Source organism: Aythya ferina (assembly GCF_964211825.1).
Source record: "Aythya ferina genome assembly, chromosome: Z".
NCBI classification, from domain to species: Eukaryota; Metazoa; Chordata; class Aves; order Anseriformes; family Anatidae; genus Aythya; species Aythya ferina.
Window position 1 is genome coordinate 74,427,207 of NC_140299.1, and position 14,236 is coordinate 74,441,442.

General features: G+C 44.8%; 1 protein-coding gene across 14 annotated transcripts in view; it reads right to left on the reverse strand.

Moving 5' to 3' along the window:
- PTBP3 (polypyrimidine tract binding protein 3) overlaps positions 1 to 5,349 on the reverse strand; it is a 70,950-nt gene extending 65,601 nt beyond the window's left edge. For 7 of the 14 annotated variants that reach the window (XM_084504498.1, XM_084504495.1, XM_084504504.1 and 4 more), the window contains exon 1: positions 5,015 to 5,349. The gene's annotated coding sequence lies outside the window, so the exon portion shown is untranslated. Of the gene's footprint in view, positions 1 to 5,010 lie in introns of all 14 variants that reach the window. The other 7 variants (XM_084504506.1, XM_084504494.1, XM_084504496.1 and 4 more) reach the window with 5 other exon arrangements.
- Positions 5,350 to 14,236: the final 8,887 nt, after the last annotated feature.

The following is a 14,236-nucleotide window of genomic DNA, read 5'->3' on the forward strand; positions in this document are numbered from 1 at the left end:
AAAAACATTTTAAAACGGAAGGAAAAAAGCCTCGAGAAATGAAGGATGTCTGCGCTTTGTACTCTTCCGAATTTTCTGAAACTGACCAGTTTCAGAAGCAAGCACTTTTTGTGCACATCTACCAAGTTTCATTACACGGAAACAAGACTGCTAGCACCCAGAGGCCATATGGAAAGGTAACGGGTCGTGAACTTTTGAGACCGAGAGGTTTCTGCGCAGGAAGTTTCACACAACACTTTCCACCACATCCAGTGCATTATACTGCGCAATGAGCAACTTAAAAACAAAACAAAACAAGCAACGGCAACAACAAAAAAAAAATCACAGATTCCAGATTGGCAGCGCTTTAGGAAAAAGCACGACTGAAACGAGAGGGGAAAGAAGAGGTGTGAAGTTGGAGTTATTCCTCTGGTAACACAAGATCTGAACAAATAGCTTGTCTGCAGACATGAAGCCAGAAAGAGAAACTAGAAGCATGTGACGAAAAGAATCAGAAAACAAATGCACTGTGGTGGATAGTAAAATGAGGAAACGAACAACCAAAAGTCCCGGAGAAATGGAACTGGAAAGAAAATCCTCATCTAGGCAAGCAATGCTAGGCAGGAAAATAAGACCTCACAAAACCCAGAAGGATTATGTGTAATTTGCAAATTAAACTAAGTCACCTGGCAATATTACAAGCCAGGAGAGTACTCAAGATACGAGGTTCGTTTAATTTGCAGTGGTCTTTGGGTCTCTGTGGCAACACGCATTTCATGCTGACTGGCAAACAATATTCTAGATGCTTGCAGCGTATAAAACGTTCTGGCTAAAAGGCTCGAAGGCATACGGGGATCTGTTGTCTCATGATGAGATGAAGCTTAGTCCACGTGCTCAAAAGGAGGAAAAATGTCTCTCTTGATAAGTGTATAAATGTGCTTTGAATCCTCCACGGAAAAGGCCACAGACATTTTTAGCAAGCCTGGGAGTTACCTAAAAAGCAAGGCTCCGAGCTGGAGCGAGAGTCTTGACCAGACCTCTGCAAGGTACCCCGAACAGGTCTGCAGGGGCCTGTCTTCATTGCAGGGGGAAGTTATCGCACCTCCTGCTGCAGCACGACCACGCACGCAGGCACCATGCCACCTGACGATAAGGAAAGGGTGACCCCTGCCTCCTCTCTGGTCCCAGTCCGGAAGACGAGTCCAGATTTGATTTCTGCCTGACCGATCACCCTCCCTGCCACGAGGGAGGCAACGCAGCTCCGAAGAGCTGGCCATGTTTTGTTTACACAGCGTGATCCACGTGGGACCACCGGCCAAATGCTTGCACGATCGTTTGAGCAGAGTGCAAGCAAGAAAGCGTTAGTTCAACCCCCCCGCTGCTCAGAAAGGGTACGTCTTCTCCTGAGCTTGACGTGCCACCGTAACACACCGCGTCGTTTAATGAATAATGGCATCGAGCTGAATTATTTGTAGCACGGTATGATTAAGAAAGTTAATTGCAGAGATAATGGCTAGATTATTGAATCACACGAGCGCTCATTTCATCAGCTTTCACCGGAAATTTAGGGTGCGGTTTCCTGGCCGGTTTGTGCTGATTTAAGGCTGCAGCCAGAGGAGCCGTCGTGCCATTCCCCACCAGCAGCACCGTCAGGGTGAGGGAGGGCAGAAACGCAGCGCTGGGGATGGGGCCGCGCTCCTGGTGAGCCTGCTGAGCCTGAACAACTTCAGCAGAGCAGCAGCAAGAGCAGGACAGGGTGCTGCCTGCAGAGCAGTCGAAGCACTCCCTGCTCTTCACCTACCCACTTCGCAGCACGGGGTGGAAAACATGTAAAAGGAGCATCCGCACACCTGGAAAGACAAGCCCTATTTCCATCTGCAGCTATAAAAAAAAAAAAAAGTCCCTCAAACACACAGAGCTTACGCAACACGTAACAAAATTAAAAATACAAACGATACACGACAGCCAAGACCAGGAAAACTGAAAGCAAAAGTGGCACTCTGCGACAGAGCAGAGTCACAGGCTGCGCCCTAAAACAGCTGTAGGCGTCCTTTCATGGCAGGAGAGCTCCCACCCTCACGTTCTGACACCGCGCTGCATTTAATCAGGATATCCTCTGAAAGCAAGTCAATCCAAACACACTTGCGCTCATCGCTTAATACCTCGAGAGGTGATTCAGCTAGCAGAGCATCTGTGCAGCAGGAGACTCAATAAATGCTCCTCGGCAGGACCCTGCACGCCTCGCTGCTGGCCTCCCCCCACGGGGGGCCCAAGCAGATGAGCTTTCTTGACCATCGACCAAATCGCACAAATCAGCGCTTGACAACCGGTAAGAAAATCAGGGGAGTGATTTGTGTTTTGCTGTTTTCTTGTTTCTGATGTCAGATGATTCACATTTCCAATTATATCAGGCGTTATTAGCAAGCCGGTTTGTTGAGGGAACATCAACCTCAGGAGGAGGGATGCTTTCATTCCTACCAGGGACACGCCGGGTGTTTTTCCTAGGCATGTAACTCAACGTGGGTTAGAAACAGGCATCAACGAAGCAATTATATGTAGGGAAACACAGGAGAAATAAATGCTATCACATATATGTAATAAAAAACCCCGAAGACTTGTGAGACAGAAACCTAGGTCTAATGACAGGAGTGTGCCTCTGTGAGGCTGAGTGTCACCCTGCAGAACCCAGAATCCTTCCTAAACCTGAAGATTTCCTCACGTCTGTGGAGGGGCTGAATTTGGGTTGCAAATGGATGTTCAGCTGCTGTGTTTACTGTTGTTTCTCGTTTTTTTCCCCCTTACCAGCCCGCAAGAAAGTCGCTATTCCCTCTTACAGCATGTACGCATACACACAAGGCCCATCTTCAACAGCCAACATAAAATCACAGTTCGTACCACTCATGATTTTCTTCAACTTAATCAGTTCAACTTGAATCCCATTTTCCCCCAAAACCAGTAATATTAGAGTTGAATGCTTTGCCACAGAACAGTGAAATTTTTACAAGCCTTCTACAGAAGCCTCCTGATCCAAACCTAAAACGTTTCCTCTTTTATTAACTTAATGTATTCTCACTCTCACTAAACGCAGCAGGCTTTGGATCCAAGGCAGGCTCTGTGTCCCGCAGAAACAAATTAACCCGTGTACATTATTTCCACAAAGGCTCCAATGAAGTGTAATTTCACTTTATTGCTCTTCTTATTTTGAAGAGCATTTAACAACAAAAATACAAGCTGAATTATGACAACTTTTAACCTGTTTTTACTTTCAATTATTCATGGTATGTAAGGCAATTTAACTTCACCATGCCTCTCAACAGCGCGTATCTTTATCCATCTAACAGCCTGGACATCCTGCAATCAAGTCCAATTCTCAGAAAGTACTTAGCATCTCCTAACAACCCCTCTTACATCCCCCAAACCACCCCAAAAACGCAGCCCTTCCTGAAGCACCAGGGGCAGTATCCCAGAAATCACAGCAGACTTGAACTTGCAGTTATCACCAAAAACCCGCATCATGCCTGAAACACCCAAAGAGATCCCCTGAAGAAAATTTCTTAAAAAACACCCCATTGATTCACCCTTTACCAGGTGCCTTGTCTTTGCCTTATTCACTGGCAAGCAGGTTTACTGTTGCACCTTAGTGCTGCTTTGCAACGTTACCTCTGTACAACTCAGGAGCTGCGTTTGTTTCCATGAACTATTTCTACTCAAAACACAACCACATGTCACCAGCCGTAAGTCATCTCTAGCGTCAGTATTCCAGAGCACCACACACACTGCGTAAGGCTGTATCCATCCTCTCTCAGCAGAAATACCGATTGCCACATAAAAATAATTAAATTAAAAAAAAAAAAAGCGCGGAAAAGAAATCCGTCTTACTAATTGAAAGATACTATGGAGACTATAGGGACCAGACTTTAAGATTAGCTGGCGATTTCACAGCCTAGGGGAAACCAGAAGTGTTGTATTCTAAAACGGATTAAATGAGAAAAATTACAAGTTACTCATAAATATATTTTGCACATTGGAAAGGAGGACATTGTTGCTTCAGCGCCAGCGTCCTTAACTTCCTTTTGAGATTTCCAAACAAAAACTAGTTTCACAGCAAAAGAGAAAAGAAAAAAAGACACTGGTCACATCAAAGTTACTCGTATTTTGGAACGAATCTCCCTGAGAAGGCACATGTAGCTCCCAGCACCATTTTCTTCCTGACTAACCAGCCTCCACACCGCAAGCGCCCTCGTCAACCTGCCTCCCTTTCCGAAGGCTTGCACTCCAGCGGCGCTGAGCGACGTCGGGGAAGTTTCGGAGAAGCTGCTTTTGAGTCACCAGAAAGGGAAGAAAAGGGGAAACAAAAAAAAAAAAAAAAAAAAAAGATAGTTCTGAAAGTGCAGTGAGAGTTGTGAGCGCTGAGGAGCCCGATCTGTGCTCCAGAGGTGTCGAGGAGCAGCGTGGCTCCTGCGAGCCACCGAGGCACAGCGCGAACTTCGAGGTAATTAATCGCACACCTTGCACGAGGTTTTACCGCCTGTAGCGGCGGTTTTCGTGCATTTAGGAGAAATTGTGACAGAAAATAAATACAAGGGGGGGAGGAAGGGAAAGGAGGAGGAGGAGGAGGGCTTCAGCTTTCGGCTGGCGGAGCACGGCTGGCTGCCTGGGACGGGGAAATGTGTCAGCAGGGCCAGGGCAGCCCTTCGGCTGTAAGATCCACACAGGTGGAGGCAAGGAGGGAAGGGAAGGAGGGAGGCAAGAGCCAGAGGGCAGCGCTGACACCCTGAGGAGGCTCCGGAGCCGCCCGGGTGGCCCGGGAGTGGGGCAGGTCCCCCGGGAAGGGGGGGGGGGGGGGGGGGGGCAGGAAGAGGCAAAAAAAAAAAAATTAAATTAAATTAAATTAAATTAAATTAAACAGCCACACGCACAGCAGGAGTGAAATAAATGAATTAATTAAATTAAGAGCGAGGAGAGGCGCGCTGTGGGGGGGGGGGGATAAAGCCAAACTGTGGGGGGTGAGGGGGGGAGGTAGAAAGTTACCCACACGCCGGCCGCCTGTTGTCTGTCTGTCTGTCCGCCCGTCCGTCAGTCCGCTTCCTCCTTCCTCCGCTACCTGCCGGGGTAGCCGGAGCCAATATCCCCTCGGCCCGGCCCGGCCCGGCCCCGCCGAGAGCCGGCCCCCGCCTCTCCTCCCCGCTGCCCCCGCCGGCGGCGGGGCCGGGCCGGGAAGGGGGCGAGGCCGGCAGGGAGCCGCACCCCCCCCCCCCCACCCCACTCCCGTCCTCAGGGACGCCGCCCCTCGGGGCTCAGCCGCCCATGTCCCGGCTGGGGAGCGGGGAAGGGGGGCTGGGGGGACGGGGACCGGGCGGGGACGGGGGCTGGGGACCGGGAATGGGGCTAGGAGCGGGAGCGGGGGGGGAGGCGGGGCGGCGGGCGGAGCGGCACCTCCTGCCTCCTCCCCCTCCACCCCCTCACTGAGGGGAGCTCGCTGCCGGCGCCAGGCGCCTGCGCTTCGCCGGCCTGGGCGCGCATGCGCGGTGCGCGCCCCGCTGCCGCCCCGCCGTGAGGGCTCTGTGGAGCGGGGAGAAAGCGCCTCTGCGCTGAGGGTGGCTGCGCGTTAAAAATCGGTTTTATCAATAAAGTTGTGAATAAAAACACCAAAATCAGCCCAGCCCAACGCCCCCCCGCTGCCACAATCACACACTGAGCCGTGTCCCCCCGCGCCACGTCCAGCTCCTCACCCTTGGCGTGAGGGCGCGCAGGGGAGGGGGGAAGCCACCTCGGTGGGGTGCGTGGCTGCGCTCCCCCTGCCCCGAAAACGCTGCTCATGGCGTGGGGAAGCCACAGGCATGGTGCTGAGGGGGTACCGGGGGTGCTGAGGGGGCACCTGTGGGGGCTACACCAGGCCCCGTGGTCACCACCTGGTGCTGAGGGGCCAAGGCGTCCAAAGGGCGTCTCCATCACACAACACACTATGGCCCCACGCACAGAAGCAGCTGAAATTAAAAGCCAGAAGGCAGGGAAGGCGAGGTGGTAGGAGGAGAGGGGAGCCTCGCGCAGGCTGGTGTCCCTGCGGTGTGGATTCTTTCGTGCAAAATGGGAAGAAAGTTGCTTTCGTATTTGTTCGGTGCCTGACACAATCACCGTGCATGACAGCATCCCTTACGGGAAACAATGGGACCTGTTAAATATTTGCATCTCCTGGAGTCACCTGGTGCAAGACTCAGCCTGTTGCAGAGGCTCCAGGTGATTGCAGCCCGCAGCCCTGTCTCCTGTCAGGTGACGGCCATATACTGGGCGAGCGAACTGCAAACACTTCCTGACAAATGATACCTGCGGCCCGTCACCTGCCGCAGGGCGCCTGCGTGGACGGGGACAGGGCGTCCTTTGAGCCCTGCTGCAGGCAGAGCGAGTGGCATGACTGGGGAAGAAGCCGGAGGGCAGCAAGGTCACCAAGCATTTGACCCCGCTGCTGCCTGCGGTGGGGAGCACCTAGGAAAGCGAGTGCTTTGGGGTGGAATCCACACCAGGTGTGATTGAAGGATGTAGGTCCAGAGTCCGGTCCGTCTAAAAACAGGGTGATTTTATTCAATTTGATATTTATGAAGTGGCAGGACGCTGCTTTTCCTCAGTGCTTCTCTGCTTTTTCATCCCTCAAACATAATGGTATACCAATCTATCTTTTCAAGCACATCTGCTAGTGTGGCCAGCTGATACACTGTATGAGGGGAATTAACCCGACCTTCAAAAAATACCTGTTTTTTAACTACTTAACTTGTTGACCTGGTTGGTCCCCTAATGCAAGTCAAAAAGTGGGTGTTTATGCTGCTTTTCTAGTTTAGGGCAGGCAGCAGGAAAAGCCTCTTGTAGGGAGAGGGAAATCTGAATTCTCAAATGAAGCTCCCAGGTTTTTGTGGTTTGAAGACACAGCCTTTTAAGTCCTTTAAACTCACCTGAGTTCACTAACCCGGGAAAAGTTGCAACGTCAAGTGGAAATTGTGAGAAATTTGTGGTTTCATATGCTTTTCACCTTAAACTAGGCTTTGGTTAATGGCCTTATAATGAAAGCAAAACTGTGTAAGGTGCAAAATGCACTGAAATGACAAGGCATTGGCACAAACCAAAACCACCGTGGTTTTCGCTGTTTCATTCTTCCCTGACTTAAACTTTCAATAGTATTGTTGCTTCAGAAAGCTTAATATTCATTATGTCAGGCTGCAAATACCTCATAATCTTAAAATTTTATTTTTTTATGGATCTAAATATGGGGAAGTGGAATTACAGTAGTTTTCTACAGCTCAGTGAAAATAAGGATTTGAGTTTATTGTCATTTGTAGAAGAAATTAGGATCTGACCGTATTTTTTATTTAACTGGTCATTTTTTAAGAGTAATTCCTTGAAAACAGTAGATTTTGTTAATAATATAGGAATATTTAAAAGTTTGCTTTTCCAGTCCCCCGTTACATACCAGAACAAGACAAATCACAATGATTAATAAATAAATAAATAAATGAAAGACCCCACCCAGCATAATGACTGATAAGGGAAGATTAGAAATACTTTGGTGAGCGTGCATTTCAAGAAATGAATTTTATTCCTAACCACAGACTCAGGATCAATGGTGTTTGAATCAGATGGTATGACAAAAGAGCATGAGGAAAATAGATATAGTCGCTAACATATATTCCAATATATATTTATTAAAAGTATACATATAGGAATCTACTAGTATGTGCAGTGCATTAGAACATATTAATATCAAAATATCAGACTATACTTACATTTTAAATATGTATTGTAGATCAATAATTGTACATATGAGTATGAAATTATCAGGTTTTTTAATCCCCTTTAAGTCAAGCTGTGAAAAATGCCTCACAGTTTAATCCCCTGGCACACATGTTTCTTATTACAAGCTGAATATACAGTGTAATTTAAAAATATTATGGGGGTTCTCCTGTAATTTGTCTGTATACTATAAAAACAGAAATTAGCGTGTTTTGCCAATAATTATCTAGACTGTGCTGCCATTGAAGAATGCTTCGTAATTAATTTCCAAGTGCAATTCACAAGGCCAATAGAAATTTGGATAGATTGTTATGACAGGAAAAGAAAATAAATCCTTTGTGATAAGGCCTGTGAGCTGGTTTTAACATGTGGGATTGCAACACATGTGAGGAACAAAATTAAAAAGAAAAGTTTAAAGTTTAAACAATACAGGGAAGGAGCAAAGGGGAGAAAGAGATGTTAAGGTAGTGTGAGAGAAAGCACTTCTAGGAAGCAAAATTGGGCTTTGGAAGTTATATTCCTACTTTCTCTGGACTGGTTTATATTGTCTTTATATCGGTCCACTGATTTTGCTCATTCTTTTCTTTCCTTCTTGCTTCCCTGGCTAGTTGCATCCGTTCCTTTTTCTTCTGTTCCAGTCCCCCTCAACTGCACTCTTTCTGGTACCTGTCAAATTCGTGTTTCTTGTAACTTCAGGGAAGTTGGTGGAGTTGTACCGTGTACAAGTAAGGTGGGAGTGATCGTGTTGAATGGATGCATTGTGTTTCAGCTGACTCCTTTATAAGGACATATAAGCCAGACAATGGTCTTGTTTACTTTAAAGGGTTATATGGTGTAATTTAATTAAATAGAACTTCTAGCAACAACAGAAGGCTGTATGCACAGATGCAATTATAGGATTAGGGCCTGGGTGTGCAATAATTACCCTACTCAACATGCAAATATGATTAGACAGACAAAATCAGTCAATGTAATCTATTCTAAACAGCTTACATTTACCAGTTTTTGGCTTTTTTTTTTTTTTTTTTTTTTTTTCCAATGGAAAATGACTGTATTTGAGGTTATTTATATCGAGTTTAAAAATAATAATAGTAGCTACCTTATTTTCCTTATCCATACCTTAATATGGACAATAGGAACAGAAATAATACTTACAACACCACCATCCCAAACTGGTCTGTTTTTCTGCTTTGTAATTTTATATTTTCAAGCTCATTGCAGGAATTCCTTTTTGATTTAAGCTCACCTGTTTAAAAAGTTTTCTTTTATGAATCAGATACCCAATGCTTATAATGTTGTTGTTGTTTTTTTTTGATTAGATCAGTTTTTAACATTTGCCAGAAAATCACTGTGTAGTCTTCAAGTCATTGTTCTCTTATGCAATATCCAAGAACACAATATTCCATGTAAACTGATTTAGTACCAAAACAAGACAGAGAAATATTGGTTCCAAATTGCCCTGTCTTCACTGGGTCTCATCTGGCATAATTGCTTACATTTCTGTGTTTTAATTTACACGTCCGTAAGTCAGAAATTGTGCTTGTTATGAAATACAGAGGAATGAATGCTTCAGAATGTGCTTAATCCTTTCAGTGAGCAATTTGGCATCACCTTTGCTCTTTTCTTGCCATCTTAACTAGTAAAAAATTACGACTTTTCCCTCACATTTACTGTTAAGTCATTTTAAGCAATACATGTAGTTACTGCCAGTTGTCAGCTCTCGTAATTATCTTCTAAATTGTACTGTCATTACAGTAAGTCATTAGTTTACACATTTTTGCTACATTTACTTCTTATTTTTGTCATCCAGATATGTCAAGCGATTGCTATATCAATCCTAATTCACAGGAACAAACTCATTACCATATCATTTTAAGCTTTTTTTTTTTTTTTTTTTTTTTTTTTTTTTTTTTTTTGACATTAATTGCTAGCTGGCAGCTAAAAGATCTTCTAAACTATGTTTTATGTAATGGGAAAATATCCCCTTCTCCATTTGACTTAGCTTCTATTTACTTGAAATAATTTGTCACATTGTTGACTTTCATGTAATTCTCCTATTAAACCTTTTCAGTTCCTTGTAAAATGCTGTGTGTACATGCTCAGATGTGCTGTGTTTATACAAATACATTACGACTTGGGTTCTTCTTTGTTTAGTGTGCTGGGGAAGAAAAAAAAAAATCATTTCTTACTCCAGCAGTACTTGATTAGGACAGTCATCTTTGCACTTCCCCGGCGGTACAAGGACTTCTCTAGCAACTGTGGCTCAAGAAGTAATGGTCCTAATTAAACCTGGCAACTCACTGCGACTTGCACTAGCATTGCAGGCTGCACCTTTGGTCTGCTGCTGGCTTCTGGAGAGAAACTGATCCACACACCATCCAAGCGAGCTGACTCCTTTGAGGGAGCCTCTCAAGGTGTCAATTAGATAGCGTGGTTTGCCGCTCCGGTTTCCAAGTCCTGCATGAAGAGGGCTGATGCAGTACAGAAGAAACTGGTGCAGAATCTTTGCGGGACTTTTACTGACAGGAGAAAAGGGGAAAATGGTTTTGCCAGGCTACTAAAAACAGTTTTTATCGAAGTCTAAGTCAAGCTAAAATGATTGTGTGCGGCCACAGTTTAAAAGCAAGGATTTTATTTTTGTGTTTTCTTGAGAAAGTTCTCAAATTTCTGTTTGACTGGTAAGTGTGAAGAATAAATAGAATACATGTGCTATTGCAACAGGCACACATTAGGTTCCTGCTAAGGAATTTAATTAAAACTGCCTCACTACAAAGACTAAAATACCCTCCCATGGTGAAAATGATCTTGTGGGTAGGGCTTGACTGCCATTCAGTGCTTTGGTTCGTATCCTGCTTTCCAATCAGATTCGTTCTGGGACTGCAGTAAACCTGGGGAGCATTCGCGGACAAATAGAACAATTTAGTGGAATTGCTAACAGACTACAGCAAGTAAATCATCGCTGATGGAAACAACGTAGCTAACCTGTTAGATAAGTGAAGTGCATTGCAGTAATCAAGCCTTGGGATGCTGAAATTTAGGGGTGCTTTAGAGAGATCCATGTCGCAGAATGCAAAAGATGGAGCAAAGACAGAAAAAAGACTTTGGTGGGTCTGGATGCCAAAAGTGCTAGGGATTGGTGCATGATATGTAGCAATGGCAGAAAAAAAAAAAAAAAAAAAAAAAAAAAAGAAAAAAAAAAAGAAAATTTATTTGTGCTTGTTATTAACACAGTTTACTTTGGTCTCTGGTGCAAGACCTAGCAAGCTTGGAAATGTGAGACTACACTCCAAAATCAGCATTTCTTGGTGTTAATATACAACTGGCTGGACCTACGAAATTCCACCTCCCAGTGAGACCAGTTCTGTTCCTAAAGTAAATAGAGGGCAGGGGACAGTTCAGGGGGAACCCTTGGGACGTCCCCAAATCCAGTTTTAAGCTCAGTGGGAGCCATTTGAGTCAGGAGAGGAAAGACAGGCTGAGACTAAGAGCAGGACCTGCGGCTTCACCTCTGTACACAACTGGCTTTCCTGGCCAATAAAACACTGCATGTCGCACCTGTCTCTTCTGAGACTCTCCTCGTCCTGCAACAGGAAAAGAAAATTGGCTAGGATCCACCCAGTGAGTATGGAGAGACCTACTTCTTAGTCATTTTCACTGCCCTCCTCCCAGGACTCAGCAGGTGAGAATCCTGGGTGTGTGTGCAGTGAGTCACGGCTCATCAGGTGGCTGATCTGTGCATGCATGTGAAACTGCGGCCTGCTCTCAACCAGACTCATAAAATGTGCCTGGAAATGCTCAGCGAGTATTATCCAAAGCGTTTCCTCCAGACAGAGGAGGTTTGATGTCATGGTTTGCTTTGCATTTGAACAGCGCTTGTGCTATTATGCAGCTAACAAGAATATCTTGACATTCTCATAATTCGGGTAGCACTAATGAAACTCCGAATGTTGAAGAGCATTTGGCCAAGGGTTTCTTAGTTGATTTGGTTGTTGACTGAAGATAAACTTTTTTTTTTTTTTTTTCTCCTGCCTTAACAATTTTAGCCATCCACTTTTCAATACAGGGCATAATTTATTGTACTCACATCTTGACATTCTGTGACCTGGATTTCTGGTACAGGATCTATTCAGTTCAGTGAAGTTACAAACAAATTGTATGAAGATTTGTCACTCTCAGTGCAGAGAGCTGCCCTCTCTCTTTGGAGTGCTGTTTTTCTCGAAGTCATGACATCAAAGTTTTCTCTTGTGTCAAGTTTTCTTGAACTGAGGCCACTGCTGTGCCTAACAATGGAGAAACGATCACATCTTTTCCAGAAAGAAGCTTTTGTACTTTTATGCAGCAAGAGCACCGCACGAGCATAATAGATTCGTTACCTCCTCCAGGTGCCTTTTTGTTACGGCTTGACATAACACGTGTACAATAGAGCTGGTACTACCTCCAGGTGCCTTTCCACTGCAGCTTGACATAACAGTACCCTCTAGCGGTAAACGCCTGTTTATGTATGTATGTATTTATTTATTTATTTATTTATTTATTTATTTGTAATGTGTTTGGAAGTGCCAGGGAAACGGAACTCACACGGTGCCCTATTAGAGGATAATTATTGTACTGGCATATCATTACCGTACGACAGCTTTTTTTCTCCGTACAATTTTTGCTTGACACTCTTCCAGTGTTACTGATGGGCTTAAAGTAGGACCAAAATTCTCATTAGTACAAAATCCTCATTAGTACAACTCTAGTAAATTGTCGCACATCTTTATGTTAGAGGTCTTACAAGCTTACACATTCTACTTTTTTACCTCCCAAATATCCTAATTATGTATTTCTGGTAGGCAGCCTCCCATTTCGATTTTCTTGCCACAGGATTCTTTTATGTCCGTGTTGTTCCCTTGAAGCCTTTGATCAGTCTTGAGCAACATCACATTTATGACTCATTTGTTTTACATTTGTTATTTGTTAGCTGATTGTCTTTAAGGATGCTCCAGCGTGATTTTAGAATTTACTCCCACGTTATATTTTACAAACCACAATTCCACCTGCATGGATGGAATTTCTTTCACAACAGATGCAGAAACATTATCTCACTTCAACTTTGTAAGTAACCAAATGTACCAATATGTGCATCACTGGATGAGAAATCTTAGCCATGTGAACATCTGCTCTGTGTTAGATTTCTGGACATCTGGAACATCTGTAACTGTACAATGTTGCTTTTTGCATGCAACATCTACGTATTACCTGCCTACACTCAACTTTATTCTGCAGCTATTTGGAATTATTTGGAACCAAAGAGTTCAGAGTTCACACTGACATTTACTTTTGTACGCTGATGAAGTGTGGCTACAAACAGTTCCCCGTGGGTGTACAGAATTTCTGAGAGGGTACTCATGGAGACATAACTTTCCAATTGCATTTTTACAGGCCTAAATACACTTAAGATTCTAGTCTTAGCAAGCTACCCACAAACTACACACCAAATTGTACATGGGATCTCCTGATACACTTTACCCTAACCTCTTTCCCCTCTGTTGAGCAAACCATCCGTATTCCTCTCAGATTTACTTGGCTACATCTACCTACATGAAAACACAGTATTTTCATTAATCGTTCTCTTCTAATGTATTATAGTTACTGTTAGATGAACAAGAAAACTGCAAAATAAGCATGAGAAATTCAGGGTTTTTTGTTTGCTTGTTTGCCATCCAGGTGTAACTAGAAAATAATACAAAAGATGTCTCCCCCTTCTTATTTAAGAAAATTTTTTTGCCAATTCTGTTGAAATCCAGTCTTACAAAGTCACGACCTACTAGGGAAGGTGACAATCTGGCAGGGGGCAAGGTGATCATGGGGGGCAGGAGCCGTCCAACACAGATTTGGCCTGGCTGTTAGGAGAATGCCTTTTCATTCCCCTTGTTCTTCCTCAGACACTCAGTTTTCTCCCCTTTAGTTGTGAGAAATGGTAAGTCAACCTTTTCTCTTACTTACTTACTTACAAAAGACTGTGCCTCTGTGGGTGAATCTTTTCATAGACAGTGAAGTGCTCAGCGAGGGAAGTCAGAACCATGGAATCATTTAGGTTGGAAAAGACCTTCAAGACCATCAAGTCCAACCATCCCCCTAACTCTACATGTCTACCACTAAATCATGTCCCTTAGTGCCATGCCCACAAGTCTCTTAAATACTTCCAGTGAGGGGAACTCCACCACCTCCCTGGGCAGCCCATTCCAACACCTAAACACCCTTCCCATGAAGAAATTCTTCAAGACACTCAGTCCAAACCTTCCCTGGTTCTAAACGTGTTCCCACAACTCGATGTCCTTCCTGTGGTGAGGGGCCCAAAGCTGAACACTTCCTCCCAGCCCAGGCTGCCCCCAGCCCCATCCAGCCTGGCCTTGAGCACCTCCAGGGATGGGGCATCCACAGCTCCTCTGGCTCCTGTGCCAGGGCCTCACCACCCTCTGGGGGAAGAATTTCT